Source organism: Equus przewalskii, chromosome 1 (assembly GCF_037783145.1).
Source record: "Equus przewalskii isolate Varuska chromosome 1, EquPr2, whole genome shotgun sequence".
Lineage (NCBI taxonomy): Eukaryota > Metazoa > Chordata > Mammalia > Perissodactyla > Equidae > Equus > Equus przewalskii.
The window spans coordinates 122,461,358-122,478,565 of record NC_091831.1 but is presented as its reverse complement, the minus strand read 5'-3'; the positions used below and the strand labels follow the sequence as shown (position 1 = coordinate 122,478,565).

Genomic DNA, 17,208 nt, shown 5'->3' with positions numbered 1-17,208 from the left:
ACAGTTTAGTTGATTTTTCTCTGACTTTTATTTTTGTGTTGCAGTCAAAATGACTTTTTATTTCTGTTAGTTTTAAGTGTTTGTTGATTTCATGCTAGACAGATTACTGACTATATAGATGGAATATTAACACCATTATATCACGTACTCTTGTCAAGTGGCAATATTATCAAAGACATTGGAGATTTTCTTCTGATTTAAGGGAACCAGCATTAGTGCTGTTTACACAGTATAATTTTGAAATTGTAAGATTATCCTATTGATGTTCTGCAGTTAAGTAAGCAATAGAAACCAGCTTCTTTATATGCCTTGTGTACCTTTATAGTATTCTGTACAGTTATAAATTCTACAAATTTTTTGCTTTAAGCTAGCATTTTAAAATGAATGGACTACATTTACTTTATATTTTCTAATTTACTAAATTGCATATAGAGTTTACTGCCAAGAGAGAATGATTTAAGTGACAGGAATAGAAGTTAAAGGCTTCATTCAGAGGTATTGTCAGAGAGCACTGAAAACTTGGTGACTCTCTGACTGAAGTAGGGTCAGAGATTTTATAGGATATTAGAAAGCTGAGCATGTGAGCTTGTGGTTCTACCATAGGCAGAAGTTTTTGACTTTAACCTTCCCTAGCAATGGGGGGTTGTTCCTTTCTTTATGCCTCTTGCTGAAGGGCTCAATAACCATCAGAACGGTATTTTCTGAGGACTATTTTTGCAAACTTTGTAGTTTATTGAAGAGTCAAAGTTTATAGGGCAGGATGTGGTAGACAGTAAAAAAGAGAGAAATGGGGGCAAAGGTACCAGGCAGCGGGGAAACCGGGGATTCTCTGTCGGGTTTGTTTTATTCCTTTTGCTTTACTTTGAAGGAGAGAAAGGCAGAAAAAAATCTATTGGACAGCAGTTACTTTTTATTATTATTACATGCCTCTTTTTTTTTTTTTTATTATCCTCTTTCTTTCTGTCAGCATCTATAGTCATTTAAAGCATCAATTCTGTAAGTATAAAAATACATACAGGGGCCGGCCCCGTGGCTGAGTGGTTAGGTTCACGTGCTCCGCTTTGTCAGCCCAGGTGGTTTCACCGATTCGGATCCTGGGTGTGGACATGGCACTGCTCATCAGGCCATGTTGAGGTGGCATCCCACATGCCACAACTAGAAGGACCCACACCTGAAATATACAACTATGTGCTTGGGGGGAGGGGGTGGTTTGGGGAGAAAAAGCAGTTAAAAAAAACCCCAAAAGATTGGCAACAGTTGTTAGCTCAGGTGCCAATCTTTAAAAAAGAAAATTACATACAAATGGACATGGACTTTATTTATAACATTGTGAAGGAATTTCACAGGAAGTTTTCTAGATACTTTTATTGTAATCATAAGATTTCATTTTCATTAGTATAAAGGTAATTTATTTGCGTATGTGTGTTAGTTTTTCTAAAAAAAGGATTCTTGAACTAAAATTAAGCTAAGGCCCTGTGAGCATGCTGTTTGCACACCTAGTCTCAGTCCGGGTTCACACGTACATAGTTGAGAGACTGATGGCTGTTCGTAGCAGTGAATTAACATTTTTAAAAGCATTGCTGTTTCCAAGGCCCTTTTGGGTTTTGCTAATGTGTAGGGTCTAGAAGTTGCAGGAAAATTTTTGGTGCATGTTACTAAGGGGAATTTTGAATCTTAAAATTATTCATGATTAAATGTTATATTGGGTGGTTGTTTCTAGGTTCAGAAACAAACAAGTATGATAAATTGAGACCAATGTGTTTTATGATGTCCTTTTTGTTGTGTTCTACAAATGCAAGGAAATTCCAAAGTATATTCTGAAACAAACTTAAGATATAAATAGATTAACTCCAAAATGCATTTAGAAATAAACTTAAGGTATATAAGTAGCTTCCTCTAGTGCTATTCCTTCTACTTGTATTATACAAAATACTTCCAAAAGGAGTTTGAAGTAGTTTACAATAAAAATCCCAAATAGAGTGAACGTCAACATTTAAAACAAAGGTAAATGAACAGATATTGAACAAATTGAACAAACTGGTCACTTAATTTCAGGAAAAAATAAGCTCAAAATCGACCATGCCAAAACCCCAAATGTGTACTTCTACCTGCTAACCTTCAAGGTTGATCTACTGGAGGAACTTTTGTTCGTCCTTTATGATTCCATCTAAACCCCCAACAAGGAGAGTGATTTCCTGTTTCTACTACCTCTGCAGTACCTCCTAGAGTACTATAATATCTGTTGTTGTGTATGTCCTCTTAGGCCATGTTTAACTTATCATCGTGTCTGTCACATTTTGCACATAGTAGGCATGTAATTATTATTGTTTTAATTAATGAATAAATAAAGCCAAAGTTTAAAGCTGATTTTTTGTGTGTGTGCACTTTTTTTTTTTTTTTTTAAGATTTTATTATTTCCTTTTTCTCCCCAAAGTCCCCCGGTACATAGTTGTATATTCTTCGTTGTGGGTTCTTCTAGTTGTGGCATGTGGGACGCTGCCCCAGAGTGGTCTGATGAGCAGTGCCATGTCCGCGCCCAGGATTCGAACCAACGAAACACCGGGCCGCCTGCAGCGGAGCGCGCAAACTTAACCACTCGGCCACGGGGCCAGCCCCTAAAGCTGATTTTTTCAATATTCATAGATAATTCTTAACAGCCCTATTCAATATGTTATCTTATTTAGTTGTCTGAGAATTCAGTTTGCAGCTAATTTATCATGGCTCTCCCTTGGGATATAAACTGCTAAAAAGTAAATAACACAAGGAAGCCAAATATAGATTATTTTATGGTAGAGTTGGGTTATTAGTAACACCTTTCACAGGATATTCCAGCCCAAAGGCTCTCTTCAACGATTTAAGATTTCAGTGGAGTACTTTTTGAACATTTGAGTTAGATTCAAAATTGCTTCTCGGAGAAAAACTGACACTTTGCTTGAGGTGGTTTCTAAATCATCTGATGCAAAGATAAGATAATCCTCTATGTGAGCAAAAATATCTACCTGATTTTCATATATATGTATATACACACACACACACATTATATTGGGTGGCTGTTTCTAGGTTTAGAAATAAATAGGTATGATAAATTGAGACCAATATGTTTTATATATATATACATTTATACTTGTATATATGTGGCTATTTTAAAGTCCTTGTCTACTAATTCCAATATTTGTTTCAGCTCTGGGACTGTTTCTAGTGACTTTTTTTTCCTCTTTGATATTTATTGCATTTTCTTGCTTCCTCAGTTGTCTCGAAATTTTTTATTGCATTCTGAGCATTGTGGATGTTATTTTTGTTGAGAATCTGGGTTTTGTGGTCTTAATTTAAAGATTGTTGAGTTTTGTTCCGTAAGGTAGTTAATCTACTGGAGAATCAGGTTGATCCTGTTGAGACTTGTTTTTAGGCTTTTTTAGGGCAGATCTAAAGTAAGCTTATCTACAACTGGAGTAGTAAGTTTTTATATCTATGTTTATTTTATCCTGACAGTAAACATTAGAGTAATACATGTTTATATCTTTATTTATTTTATCCTGATGGTAAACACAAGATTTCTGGATCAGAGGCAGACTGATTATTTGCCTGCAGGATATCTTGTGTTGATTTCCTGTGCTCCATTTTCCTCCATGGGGTTATGTGATGAGGGCAGATGTCACCTACGTGTACAGGGTAGGGGGTTTCTAGCACATGAGAGGAACCTCAAATTATAAATCTTGGAGCTTACATAGGAGCTGCTTGCACAGCTGGACCTCTTTGCCTCTAGAGAAGGAGAAAGAGAGAAAGAAAGAGAAGCGGAAGGCTTCCTTGGTCAGTTACCCTTTGGAATGAAAACAAATGGCTCCAGGTTTTATTATCCTTTGAAATGTAAACCCTTTGCTCTGGGAGTTAAATTTCTGTATTATTCCAGAGGTCTCTATCTATACAATCACCCTTTAACCCAGGTGTGATTTTCTTTGCTCAGACCATGCAGCCCTTACCATGCAGAAACATGAACATCTTCAGATTGTTTCCCGACACAGAGTAGCCCTACACCTAAGGCATAACCTTTCTGGGGCCTCAGCTATAAAACCTGAGTGTTCAGTCTCTTTACTATGTCTGGTTGGAACTCCAATGTCTCCCAGCTCTGTGTGGACTATAGGTACTTTCTTCACCTCACAGCCCCTCAATAGAACATTTTCCTAGGTTTCCTGGAGTCTCACCCTGTGTTGGTGCATCCTAATATTCAGCCAAATGGTTAAAAGATGCTTAGGCAGATTTCTTGAGTTTTTCTAGACGTCTACTCGGCTCTCTCTTCTCCACTACTCTTTCTTTCAAATTCCAGCAGCCTCAGCAAACCCAAACACTGACCTCTGTTTCATCCACCCAGTGAGATCTCTCTTCTTGTTTTGACTCCACTTCCCTATGTTGTGATCTGGAAAGTGCCTCCAGGCGGAAAGCCAAGATGAATGTGGCTTTCGTGTGTATATCTTCTCCAAGGGTCACAGCCCTATGCTGTCTGTTGTTCAACGCTTGCTTCACATATTTGGCCCAGTTTCTTGGTTGTTTACATTGGGAGAGTGAGACTGATACCATCATAGCCAAAACTGCAAGTTCCTTCTATCAGATTCTCAAATTATCATGTTGTATATTATCTTTGCCATCTATCTGTCTGGGACTTAAAGGATATGATTCCCTTCAAATCAGCAATACTGTAGTCCTGTATCTAAGAACCAATGATTTAATCTACTCTTGAATTGGTAGATATACAGTTTCTGTCAAAAGCCTCTTTGATATTTAAAATGAACAGTTTAGAAATGGGCTAAAAATATATCCTTTAGATTCTTTCAACTCCACTCCAGTATCATGTTATTTGTCCAGAAAACTCCATGCTCTGTCTTATTACTTTATGTCCCTGTAGAAATGCCTTCAAAAACTATGATTTAATGTATTCTAATCTTTATTGAAGAGATTGAGGAAAGAACTAATTAAACCAGAAAACTCTGGCTAGTGAAAGATATTACTGTTGAACAGATTTTGTTACAGGTCAAAGTGAAAAGGGAACACTATGAATGTATGAATAAATTACTGGGATGCTTTTCATATGCACATACAATAAATATGTCTACAGACAGTTATTCTTGAGTCCATGTCTGAGATTGTAGGATCATGTAGTTTTCAAAAGAAAAATATTTTTTCTTATTTGTGATGTAAAAATATGTATAATCTAAAAGCTGTGTCAAGTTATTTAGGAATAATTTATAAATATTGTATATTTCTATAGAAGCTGCCAACTTTTGATGTTTGAAGAGTTGATTGATAATCATACTCTTTCTCTTCTGCTCTAAGTTTTGAATCAACTGAAAGGTACAGGAATCAGACAAATGGAGTACAAAACAGCAGAATGCTGTTTAGACATACACCTATAGTCAGACTTCCAAATACATCTCTCCTGAAGTGAATTTTCAACTCACTCTATAACTGGCAGAGGAATTGGAAAACTGAGAGTTACCTCTCAGGAATGGAACTGAAGAGAATACTCCCATCCTGGAGACTGAGTAGCCTGAAAGAAAAATAAGAGAACCTAGGATTATTATGGGAGATTTGCAAGTTAACCTTTTAGGAGTTGTGTGTGTTTGTGTGGGGGATGTGTTTGTATGTGTGTGTGTGTGTCTGTGTGAATAGGTTGTTAAATGGGATGAGTTAATTGTTTTCGCCATATTAGTTTTTAGTATTAAAGAAGACTTTTATGAAGCGCTGAACTTTGTCAGGAAGGAGAATTATTGCCTGATCTTGAAGGTCACTGGACTTCTAATCAGGCCTTGGTTAAAAGAGGAGGGTATTTTCCCCTTTAAGAAAGTTGAGAATTGGGATTCTATATGAATAAGGAGGATATTTCTGGATTCTTGCCTTAAAAGGAAATGAATCAGATAGCTTGTTTGTCCTGGGCACATAAAAAGGTATTACAGTGACTTAATTGCACACTCCAAGATATCTTAAAGGGTAGTTGAAAACTGTTGACTAGTCTCTGGGAGTTGTTTTTTGATAAAACTTCCTTCTTACGGATTGAAAAGAAATTCACAGTTTTGGTTTTAGACCCCATATTAGGGACCATAGTTTTTAGTTTTGATTTGTGCTGGGAAGCACTGAGTAAATCTGTAAGCAAGATTAATAATATTTTCTGCTAGTCCCTTTCGTTTTGTCTTTGGAGCTTGCTTTTGGCACTTCAGGGACATTGGCTTATAATTCTCCAAAAATGACCCACTTGAGGGATTATGAGCGTGACGCCAGTTTTTCATAGCTGCTTGGGTTCAGGATCTAGGACTACCTTAGGGATATCCAGAGGATAGTAGCTCAAGACTGATCTTCCTCCTGCTTTACCATTTCAATGATCTTCTCCATCTCTTTCATCTAGAGAACTTTACATTTGTCCCCAGTTGGTTGTTGAAGAACATTGATTATGCGTCTCTATATGTAAAACACCCAGTAAGGCATTGTGGAGAGTGATAGAGATTAAGTATACGGCTCTGTTTTACCTGAGTGTCTAACCTAATGACAGAGAACACGCAAATACATGAGTGACAGAAATGTAAAACAAACAAACCCTACATCTTGTAGAAAAGCCAACAGCCCCAGAATCATAGTCTGTCGGCTCAGCACCTCTGGTATAAAGAGCACTTCTTCCTTGATAACTCTAGCAGAAAGTTTCTGAAGAGCCTTAGTGTTCATAATTGTGAACTTGGACCAGCAGTTTCACCTTCACTGGGGAGCTTATTAGAAATCCAGAATTTCAAGCCCTACCTTAGACTTACCGGATCAGAGTCATCATTTTTAAGAGATCCCAAGGCGATTCAGATATACATTACAGTCTGGGAAGCCTGCTGCAGAGGATTCTGATTGTGCTTATTTAGGTCAAGTGCCCAGTCGGAACTAATCACTCTGGCCAGGGGCGTATTGGGCACACCAAATGCTCAAGCCTGGGACATATGTTCCCTAACCCCAGGACTGTGGGGGTGGGATCAGTTTGTGGATTGGGTTTGCTACAGAAAAGAAGTGTTCTGTTACCAGGAGAGGGGAAGCTGAACAGGAAGATGGTAATAGATATCCAGTAAACTTATTTCCTCCTTCATGTTTTAGCTCACATTAATGTTAGGGCTAGCTGTTCACTAGCCCCTTGTCTTTGGGTCATTTCATCCCATTTCCCGTGTGTGTGTGTGTGTGTGTTCTACTCCCAATCTCCCTTACCTCACAATGCCATCTGTCTGCTTGACCTAGATATCAAGAGATTCTTGTTTCTTCCACAGCATGATTCTTCTATCACTTCTCAAAGAGTCATATTTCTCAAGTAAATATAAATACATTAAGGATAAGCACACACATACCTGTGCCGAAGTCTGAGTTCACTTCCTTGCACTCTTGATAGAGCAAGTGTGCCTCCCTCGCTGCCTTTCATCCTACCACTAAAGTGTGTGCCTTTTCAGACTGTGAACTATCTGTTAAAATGCGTTTGTATTTGCTAGAGGGAGTCATACTTTTACCCTCAGGAATTATAACTCCTAATGTCTCCTTTACAGGAAGTTTTACATACAGGGAAAGAGAAGGTTATAATCCTTTACTAGTATTATTTATTTTTGATGCTCAAATTTTCCTGAATTTGTCAAGAAGGCTCTTACCATCTTTTGATATGTCCTTATCATTCTTTGAGCACTTCCTTACTTTCTGTCACAACAAGGTGTTCCAGGCTCATCTTGCAGGAGTTCTGATTCCTTTTTGTGGAAAACGGTATTTAGAAACCAAGATTTGAGTGCTAGGTATGCTTGTGGATACGGGGGTGTCATTGCTTCTAGGACTTCTCAATGGGTAGAATTAGAAAAGTATGTGTGTGTGTGTGTGTGTGTGTATTACACATTTTTATCTATTTGTATATATGAAAAACTGTGGCTTCATACTGACACCTTCTTGAATTCAATCATGAAACGTCCAATTACAATCCAATACTACATGGCTTATTTTAGCTATCCACCACACTCCCTTTCCATAGTATTTATAATTGCTTTCTCTGACATTGACTCCCCATTATATGTAATATATTTACTTACTCAGTCTTTGAATATATACAAAGATTTTTCAGAATTACTAACCATACTCCTGTGGGAGGAAAAATCTTCCAACCAGGGTTCAATATTTATTTATACTGTGTTTTGTTTTTAGTCGAAAGGTGTATAATCAAAAAACTGTGTTCAAAAGTTGCTTGGGTTAGTTCTCCTCCACTAATTTCGGTGTGATTATGTCATTCATTTGAACAGTGAGATTTATTTGTTTCTGTTTCTATTCCATTTTTTGTTCTTTTTTCCCCTCAACCTTGCTAACCTGATATATTTATTTTTCAGTCTGTGTAGTAATAACATGTTTCCAAAATTCAGAACTATACAAAACGGTGTTACTCAGAGATCTTTCTCTTTCCCATTCCTTCTTCTCCATTCCCACCCCTCTCCTTTCCATTCTATTTTCACCCACCCCTATAGGTAACCAATCTTGTAAGTTTCTGGTTTATCCTTCTCATGTTTCTTTTTGCATAAATCAGCAGATACATGTATACTATAGAGAAACACACCTTTTCCCCCCTAGAACTTCTATGGTTTCCGTTTTTACATTAGATTCCTGATCTACTTGGAGGTTATCTTTTTGGATAGTATGAAATTTGGAGCTAATTTAAGTTTTTTCTAATGTCTTCCCAGTTGTCCCAGAGCCATTTATTAAAAGGCCCATCTTTGCCCCAGTGATTTAGGATGCTACCTTTAGTATCAACTTGTCTAACTCCATTAAGAAGCTTGACAAGCATGAGCTCCTTTACTTTCCTCTTTCCTTCTCCCATATTCCATTTTTTAGCTGTGTTATTTCTACTTTCCTGCACATAAAATACATTATGTCTACTACATAGCATGTTGTTCTTTTAACTAGGTTCCTGCCTTTATTTTAGTCTGAGATCTGCAATTAATTATTGAGTGCTTGTCATCAATCCTTTTGCTTGAGTTTCCTCAGTCATCTCTTAGTGGATGAAGCTCATCCAGTATATTCCTCAAGAGGGGCTCATGGGTACAGAATATTCTGATATCTTGCCTGTTTAAAAGGTTTTCTATACCTTGCTACTTGAAGGACAGCTTGTCTAAATATAGCATTCTTAGTTCACTCATTCTTTCCTTGAGTTTTTCAAAAAAAATACTACTCCATTGTTATTGCATTGTAAGTTATGTTTAGGGCATCTGGTGCCAGTCTGATTTTAATTTTGATCTCTGTGCTTAGAGATCTTGAGGATTTTTTTTTTCATTTCTTTTTAAAGTTTAATAGTTTTATTAGGATATGTTTTCAAATTGATCATTCTGGTTCAGTTTTCCCAGGTACCTGTTGAACTTTTTTAATATGTACATTTTGGGTCTTTTCATATTTCCAGAAATTTTTCTTGGGTTATAGTTTTAAGTATTAGTTCTGTTCAACTATTTTGTTTTTATCTTTAGAATCTCTTATTACACATACTTGTTTTCTTCTTTATCTTTCTTCTGTTTCAACCACTTTACTTCTGGTCCATTTTACTTCTTTGCCTCATTTTTATTCTCTTAATTGTTTCTGGCTTTTTTCAATATCCCTTAGTAAAATTTTATTTGGATCTGTTCTCCCTTGGGGACTTTGTAATTTAATCTTTGATTCTGTGATGATTTTGTCCTTTCCTTTTATTTCTTTCCTAAACTCACTCAACTCTCTTTTTATTTCTTCCTGTTTATTGTCCATTTATACTTTTAATTTTTGAGTTTCTTATTCAAGGTGGTTTTTCATACCTCTAAATGCTTACTTGAGGATATTTAATTCAGTGTAAAATGTTGTGTTACAGTTTTCTTCTTCTTCATGTTTCTTTTTGGGGGTGGCGAGTTTTCATCAGCTTGAGTGGGTTTGATTTTATATTCTTAAAATACTTTGTATAGACTTGGTCTGTTTCTGCCAATTTATTTTGTGGGTTTGGGCTGTTTAGAAGAATCTTAGGTCAAGGGTGCCTTCTTCTGTCAGTGTAGCAAAGTACAGTTTGTGGTGTGTGTGTGTGTGTGTGATGGGGAGAAGGTATCGTATGTCTTCTTTCTTCTCTTTATTTTTTGGTTCTCTTTTTCTTGCAAGGCTCTGCATTTTCCCCTTTTGCTCCTTTGCCCATTTTCACCTTCACCGTCCAATCTCCAAAGAGCTCCTCTTGCTGCCTTTCTACCTTCTTAAAAGCAGTGACTTTTTTTTTTAAAGATTTGATTTTTTTCCTTTTTCTCCCCAAAGCCCCCCGGTACATAGTTGTATATTCTTAGTTGTGGGTCCTTCTAGTTGTGGCATGTGGGACGGCGCCTCAGCGTGGCTCGATGAGCGGTGCCATGTCTGTGCCCAGGATTCGAACCAAGGAAACACTGGGCTGCCTGCAGCGGAGCGCGTGAACTTAACCACTCGGCCACGGGGCCAGCCCCTCAAAAGCAGTGACTTTTTGAAGACTGCCACCTCGAACTATATGCTCTTAAAAGTCCCTTCCTTGTAGTGTATGTTCTCATCTATTGGCACTCTTCCAATATTTTTGAACCTACTGTGGACTTTCTGGTGGTGATTTTAACTTGGTTTTAGGCCCACTACTAGTTCTTCTTTTCTCTCTTCCACAGTTTTTCCATATTACCTACTTATAGGTAATTTGGTGTTTGGGCCCTCTCTGTCTTTTTGTTATGTTGTGGGCATTGGTTTTATGTAGTTTGTTTGTTCTTCTGTAGTTCTGTACTGTTGTTTGGAGGATGGGTTGGGACATTCAGTTTATGCCTCTGTGTTTACCTCATGTATGTGTATATGCATACATGCATGTGTATATATATCATACACCTTTACCTCTCTCTCCTACCAGAATGTAAGTTCCTTAAGAGTAGCAATTCACTTTTCCTCATCTTTCTGTCTCTAGGAGTAAATCCCAGTGCCTATAATATACAGTGACTTTTAAACTTTCCTTTACCTATTTATGAGATTAAAACAAAGTTGCAATACAACATATTACTCTGTTAATAAACTATCTATCTCTTACCAAAGGCTAAAGGATTGTAACATGAAGTTAAAGCTCTCTTAACTGTGCAGCTAAGTCCATAGTAGGCTAGATAACTAGCACTTGGAGTTATTACTTGCAAACCTGAATGTACATAAATTGCCATGTTGCTCATGAGTGAAGGAATATGTTATATATAATATATAATATGATACATATATATCAATTTAGAGGGAAGCCTATGGTTCCTGAATGAATATGTTGCTCTTGTGTCTTGACTATGATATGACATGAGAGATGCCAGAAATATTTTGTTCTAATATGAAGAGATAAATAGCAGTGCTGCGTTATGCTACTGTATTTAAAATTGGGAAGGTCAGAAGTGCTACAGTGAATATTTAATGTTCTGATGAAATCTTAGGGGAAATGATGCAGTATTCACCAATACCAGTTTCACACTGAAATCTTCCTGACAGTTGTTTTGTCTGGCTCATGCAGCAAATAAAATTTAATGTAACTTCCTCATGATAACTGCCATTTCTATAAGAGATAGATACCTTTGTCAGGTCATGATTCAGAAAGAGAAAAAAGCGATGGATATGGATACAAGGACCAAATCTAAGAATATGCATAAAGATTTATGTACAAGTGTTATGTACTGAATTGTATTCCTCAAAATTCCTATGCTGAAGTTCTAACCCCTAGTACCTCAGAATATGACTGTATTTGGAGATAGCGTCTTTAAAGAGGTAATTAAGGTAAAATGAGGTCATATGGGTAGGCTCTAATCCAACATGATTAGTGTCCCGATAAGAAGAGATTAGGACACCTCTGTGCACAGAAGAACTATGTGAAGACAGAGGGAGAAGATAGCCATCTGCAAGCTGAGAGGCCTCAGAAGAAATCAACTCTGCTGACACATTGATTTGGACTTGTAGCTGCCAGAACTATGAGAAAACACATTTCTGTTGTTTAAGACCCCCATTTTGTGGTACTTTGTTGACAGCCCTAGCAAACTAATACTTGAAGGATAGCCATCACAGAATTTTTTAGTAGCAACTCAAAACGGAAACAGCATAAGTGTCCAACAATGGGGGCATAGTTACATTGCCTCCAAAACTACCTATCCTACCTCATCTGGCAGTCTCCTTGATGGCAGCAAAGGACAGCAAGAGTAGTCAAGGATTCAGGCTGCTACCATCACAAGTAACCTGAGCCAATTCATGAAAATTATCAATGGAATAAGCTCCAGTGTCTTTCAGTTTATGTTTTCATCCATGCAGTAGGTGGGATAACAAGGTACCATGGATTAAGACATTAGTTTTATTTGTGCTGGTCATGAACATGCCAGAGAAAAAAAGAAGACAGGTAGCGTGCCTCGAAATTTTTAAGTACACAGGCTTAGTATATTCCTTTTCCCCAAAATGATTTCATTCTTTTGTTTTCTATACAAACTACACTCCAGAGTCTCTTTGGAAATAAGATTTAAACTGCTGAATTTTTTCTTCTTTATTGTCTCTACATTATTATCCCTAATTACTATGCCAAGACCAAGGTATACTTGTTTATATCTGATAAGTTATTCTTTTTTTGCCTACAGAACCTTAGAATATAGTCCCCTAAATTCATTAAGACAAAAAAAATCTCTTTCAAGATTAGTTCTCATATATATTATTTCTTATAATTTCTATCCATTTTAACACAGTAGATTTCTTCTATAGATGTCTAGAATTCGACAGGTTAAGTAAATTAAGATATTCCCAAAACATTGAAATATTATGTGTCCATTAAAGTAATCATTTAAAAGTAATTAATGACATGGAAATATGCCAGAGAAATGTTAAGAAAGCCATATACAAAGCAGTATACATATTACACGATCTACATTTTGTTTAAAAAAAGTATAAATAAGTATATCTTTAGGATGAGAGATTTCATATAGTTTAATTTTGGTCTTATACTTTTCCAAATTTCCTTAATGATTATGTGTTACTTTTATAATCAGGAAAAAAAAAAAAAAAAAGGAAGGCAGAAAGGAAGAGCTATAGAGAAGCTTGCTGATATAATCTCATTCCACATTTAAGATTTTTGTTACATAATTAAGGAGTGAAGTGAGGTTTTTAAAAAATACTATTATTTCATTCCAAGCTTATAGCAAAAACAAACAGTACAGAAATGTATAAAGTAAAAAGTGAATGTGGCATCATCCCACGGCCCCCAGTCTCAACTGCAGAAGTACAACTCTATTAAGAGTTTGGTGGGAATCTGTGAGGATTCTATGGGATTTTTGTTCCTGTGCCAATACTATTGACACATGAATAATATTTTTATAAATATGGAATCATGCTATATAGATTTTTCCTCAGTGTGCTCTTTCACTTAGCAATATATTATGGATATTCTTCCATGTTATAGGTAGTATAGGTAGACAAAAGGATAATAAAAAAATAAAGTGTTGCATGTCTATTATATCAAGTATAGTGTACTGGTTTAAAACATTTAACCAGTATAGCATGGGCACTGTCCCATCAGAATAGAGCTAAACTGAGTCTTGAGGCCCCTGCTGTGCCAAACATTAATCTTTTCGCTGCTGAAAGAACAGGAGATGCAGAGCACCTCAGGGCTGGGACTGGGCAGTGAGGTGAGGCACTTAGGCATCTTGAGGGCGGTGCCTTGACCAACTGGCATAGAAATATTTCAGAATTTTAGCTAGTACAGTTAGTTATGCCAGGTAAATATCAGCCCTGCATGTATATCTCATTCTTTTTAATGGTGACATTCAATTTCGTTGTATTGATTAATCTTAATTTATTTTATGAGTCCCTTATTTATGATCGTTTAGATAGTTTGTCATTTTTTTGTTCTTACAAGCAGTGTTACAATATACGTTTTTGTACATACTATGTTTGAACATGGGCTAGTATATCACAATGTGACTTTGGAGAAATCATCTTTCTCCTTAGAATCATGAATCCTGTTTTAATATTAGCAAGGAATTGTGAGGTTCACTTTTAAAATCTGTAACTTTAAGGGGCTATTGAAGTTTAAGTCAGTAGTCTCAAACCCTGACTGCCTCAGAATCACCTATAGAACTATTAGGAATTATACATCTGTGACCCTCCTCCTAAAGATTCCAATTTAGTTTTAGTTGGGTTCTAAGTATTTATATTTTTAATAAGCTCCACAAATGATTCTGATGCCCAACCAGTATTCGAAGTTACCGGAATATAGAAGAACTGCTGGTTTAAAAGAGTACGGGATTGTATGCTTTGTCCGTGTCTACTGTGTGGTAATATATATTGGCGAAGATGTGGAAATACTGGAAGTCCTATACTGCTGGTGGAAGTATAAATCGGTAAAATCGTTTTGTAAAACTCTCTGGCAATATCTATTAAGTTGAACTTAAGAGCATACTGTATGACCTCTCAGTTCCACTCCTAGGTATATATCCCACAGAAATGCTTAACATGTTCACCTATTCAGGTGCACATTCTTTTTTTTTTCCTTCTCCCCAAAGCCCTCCAGTACATAGTTGTATGTTCTAGTTGTGAGTGCCTCTTGGCTGTGCTATGTGGGACGCTGCCCCAGCATGGCCCGATGAGCGTCACTAGGTATGCACCCAGGATCTGAACCAGTGAAACCCCGGGCCACCGAAGCAGAGTACATGGACCTTATCACTTGGCCACGGGGCCGGCTCCAGTTGCTCACTCTTAGCTGCACTATTTATAATAGCCTCAAACTGCAAATAAGCCACATCTCCTCCAACAGTGGAATAGAGAAAGTAAATTAAAATAGAGAAAAAAAATAGCATTAAGGTATTTTTATGTAATGAAATACTACCTAGCAATGAGAATCCTCAGACTACAGCTACATGAAATACAGATGCATCTCAGAACACAAAATGTGTGTTACTGTACCAGGGTTGTTTTTGCCTGTTGCCTGGAAAGCCAAACACCAAGAGGATGAGAGTGCAGCAGAGAGAGGATTTTTGTTTGTTTGTTTGTTTTTTGTGTATTGAGTTCATAATAGTTTCCATGGATGTGAGATTTCAGTTGTACATTATTTCTTGTCTGTCACCACATGAGTGCTCCCCTTCATCCCCACCCCCCTTCCCCTGGTAACCACTGATCTGTTTTCTTTGTCCATGTCTTTGTTAATATTCCACATATGAGTGAAATCATCTGGTGTTTGTCTTTCTCAGTCTGGCTTATTTCACTTAGCACAATTCCCTCCAGGTCCTTCCATGTTATTGCAAATGGGATGAATTTGTCTTTTTTTCTGGCTGAGTAGTATTCCATTGTACATATATACCACATCTTCTTTATCCAATCATCAGTTGATGGGCACTTGGGTTGCTTCCGTGTCTTGCCTATTGTGAACAGTGCTGCAACAAACATAGGGGTACATATGTTACTTTGGATTGTTGATTTCAAATTGTTTGGGTAAATACCCAGTAGTGGGATAGCTGGGTTGAATGGTAGTTCTATTTTTAGTTTTTTGAGGAATCTCTATACTGTTTTCCATAGTGGCTGTGCCAGTTTGCATTCCCACCAGCAGTATATGAGGGTTCCCTTTTCTCCACACCCTTTCCAACATTTGTTGTTTTTAGTGTTAGTGATTATAGCCATTTTAACAGATATGAGGTGGTATCTTAGTGTAGTTTTGATTTGCATTTTCCTGATGATTAGTGATGTTGAACATCTTTTCGTGTGTTTATTGGCTATTTGTATATCTTCTTCGGAAAAATGTTTATATCCTCTGCCCATTTTTTGATCGGGTTGTTTGTTTTTTTATTGTTCAGTTGTGTGAGTTCCTTATATATTATGGAGATTAACTCCCTGTCAGATATATGATTTGCAAATATCTTCTCCCTGTTGGTGGGTTGTCTCTTTGTTTTGATCCTAGTTTCTTTTGCCTTACAGAAGCTCTTTAGTCTGATGAACTCCCACTTGTTTATTTTTTCTTTTGTTTCCCTTGTCTGAGAAGACACGGTATTTGAAAAGATCCTTTTTAGTTCAATGTCAAAGAGTGTACTACCTATATTATCTTCCAGGAGTTTTATAGTGTCAGGACGTATCTTCAAGTCTTTGATCCATTTTGACTTCATTTTTGTGTATGGCATGAGATAATGGTCTACCTTCATTCTTTTGCATGTGGCTGTCCAGTTTTCCCGACACCATTTATTGAAGAGACTATCTTTTCTCCATTGTATGTTCTTGGCACCTTTGTTGAAGATAGGTGGCCATTGACATGCAGATTTATTTCTGAGCTTTCAGTTCTGTTCCATTGATTTGTGTGCCTCTTTTTGTACCAATACCATACCGTTTTGATCACTATGGCTTTGTAGTATATTTTGAAGTCAGAGATTGTGGTCCCTCCAGTTTTGTTCTTTTTTCTCAGGATTGCCTTAGCAATTCGGGGTCTTTGGTTGCCCCATATGAATTTTAGGATTCTTTGCTCTATTTCCATGAAGAATGTCATTGGGATTCTGATTGGGATTGCGTTGAATCTGCAGATTGCTTTGGGTAATATGGACATTTTAACTATGTTTACTCTTCCAATCCACGTGCATGGAATCTCTTTCCATCTCTTTATGTCGTTATCAATTTCTTTCAGTAATGTCTTACAGTTTTCATTGTATAAGTCCTTCACCTCCTTGGTTAAATTTATTCCTAGGTACTTTATTCTTTTAGTTGTGATTGCAAATGGAATTGTACTCTTGAGTTCTCTTTCTGCAAGTTCGTTATTGGAGTATAGAAAAGCAACTGATTTTTATAGGTTGATTTTGTACCCTGAAACTTTACTGTAGTTGTTAATTATTTCTATTAGTTTTCTGATGGATTCTTTGGGGTTTTCTGTATATAAGACCATGTCATCTGTGAACAGTGAGTGTTTCACTTCTTTACTCCCTATTTGGATTCTTTTTATTCCTTTCTCTTGCCTAATTGCTCTGGCTAAAACGTCCAGTACTATGTTGAATAAGAGTGGTGATAGTGGGCATCCTTGTCTTGTTCCTGTTCTCAGGGGGATGGCACTCAGTTTTTCCCCACTGAGTATGATGTTAGCTGTGGGTTTGTCATATATGACCTTTATTATGTTGAGGTAATTTCCTTCTATGCCCCTTTTCTTTAGAGTTTTGATCATAAATGGCTGTTGGATTTTGTCAAATGCTTTCTCTGCATCTATTG

At 36.9% G+C, this 17,208-nt stretch overlaps 1 protein-coding gene across 12 annotated transcripts in view; it reads left to right on the top strand.

Moving 5' to 3' along the window:
- LRRC49 (leucine rich repeat containing 49) overlaps nt 1-17,208 on the top strand; it is a 137,454-nt gene that overhangs the window by 47,825 nt on the left and 72,421 nt on the right. The gene's annotated exons all lie outside the window — the stretch shown is intronic.